This window comes from Dipodomys spectabilis, unplaced genomic scaffold (assembly GCF_019054845.1).
Source record: "Dipodomys spectabilis isolate Male_0828 unplaced genomic scaffold, ASM1905484v1 ptg000096l, whole genome shotgun sequence".
Taxonomy (NCBI): Eukaryota; Metazoa; Chordata; class Mammalia; order Rodentia; family Heteromyidae; genus Dipodomys; species Dipodomys spectabilis.
Genome location: NW_024870773.1, coordinates 15,232,659 through 15,234,586, shown reverse-complemented (window position 1 = coordinate 15,234,586; position 1,928 = coordinate 15,232,659). Strand labels below are relative to the sequence as shown.

General features: G+C 32.8%; 1 non-coding gene across 1 annotated transcript; it reads left to right on the top strand.

The window, feature by feature from the left end:
- Nucleotides 1-236: 236 nt before the first annotated feature.
- On the top strand, nucleotides 237-340 carry LOC122113337. Its single transcript, XR_006148418.1, has one exon. It is a non-coding gene; the product is annotated as a U6 spliceosomal RNA (small nuclear RNA).
- The last annotated feature ends 1,588 nt before the right edge of the window (nucleotides 341-1,928 follow it).

The window sequence follows — 1,928 nt, the reverse complement described above, 5'->3', positions numbered from 1 at the left end:
ATGTACTCATTACCTTACTCATGTAACTGTAACCCCTCTGTACAGTATTTTTACAATAAAAATATATGGAAAAAATTGTGTTTAGCGTCTTTCCATAGGCTTATTTTCCATCTCTATATCTTCCTGTTCAAAAGTGTTGCCTATGATTTGTTAGTTGTGTGTTCAATTATTGTTGAATTTTAAAGATTCTTTAAAAACATATATGGATACAAGCTCCTTAAAAATTGTATGAATTGGTGCTCCCTTCGGCAGTATATATACTAAAATTGGAACGATACATAGATTAGCTTGGCCCCTGCACAAGAATGACACGCAAATTCAGGAAGCGTTCCCTATTTTATCCCCTATGACCCAGCAATCCCACTTTTGGGCATTTACCCAAAGGATCACAAACAAGACCATACTAAAGCTACCAGCACAACTATGTTTTTTGCAGCATTATTTACCACAGCTAACCCAGATGCCCCTCAGTAGATGAATGGATCAAGAAAATGTGGTATATATACACAATGGAATTCTATGCCCCCATCAGAAAGAATGACATTGCCCCATTTGTTAGGAAATGGAAAGACTTGGAAAAAATTATATTAAGTGAAGTAAGCCAGTCCCAAAGAAACATAGGTCCCATGGTTTCCCTTATTTGCAATAACTAGTATATTTCTGAGACAAGCAGAAAAGGTCAAAAGCTATGTACATATGACCATATAAGATGATGCTAAGTGAAATGAATCTCAAAAGGTTTTATCTTTGTTGCTGCTGTTTTTAATGTACTATGTGGGTTTTTTTTGTTTCTTTTACATGTTCTTCCCCCATTTTCATATTTGATTCTGGTGCCCTGCATCTTGTATACACATTTTTATAATTTGGGGAGGGGAAGGGAAATAACAAAATGCTTAAACAGGATACAGGTTGACCCATTGTAACAATGAAATGTACAAGACAGTATGTTGAAAACAAACTTTGCAACTTGGGAGAGATGGTAGGGGAAAAACAAAGGAGGGGGTAACAATGCTTGGTAAGAAATGTACTCATTAGCTTACTCATGTAACTGTAAGCCCTCTGTACAGTATCTTTACAATAAAATATATATTTAAAATTGTATTGATGGCTTGTCTTCTCATTGTCTTACTAATATTTTGCTTAATGTTTTACTTTTTATTTTGATGTAGTGTAATTTACAAACTTTTTTGGTTTGTGATTTTTCCAATAGTCTCTAAAAATTCATCACCAAGTCCAAAGCCACACATATTTTTGTCCTTTCTAGGATTTTTATATGCCATGATTCTTTTGTATTGTGTCTTTATGAGATTTATGAGTTTTGAGTTGATTTTTGCATATTCTGTAAGATTTACCTCAAGGCTTTTTCCCTCCATGTGAAGATCAAATTATTCTAGATTCACTTTCTTAAAGAGTCATACTTGTTGCATAGAATTTGCTTTGTATCTTGGTAAAATATCAGTTGATTATGTTTGTGAGTTTATTTATAGTATCTTTCTTTTGTCATCATAGATTGATATATGTGTCCTTTTGTCTAAACTACACTGTTTTGATAATCACACCTTCAAGTAAGTCTAAAAATCAAGCAACAAAGTAGTGTGTAGATCCTCTGACTTTTTTCTTCTTTTTAGAATTGTTTTGATTATTCTATTTCTTTTGTTTGTGGTATGCATATTTTAGAATTCAGCTTGTCATTACTTTCCCAAAAGAGCTTGCTGGGATTTTGAGCACTATTGAGTTGAGCTGATAGATGAAACTGAAATGTAATAAATTAATTATATGAAAGTTTCCAACCATTGAATATATGTCTGTGTTTAGATACAGCTTGGTTCTTTCACACTATATTTTTTAACTTGCAATCTCTGCACACCTTTTCTTGGCTAACTCATTAATTTGGTTTTCATGCAAGCACATATTCTAATATTCATTTC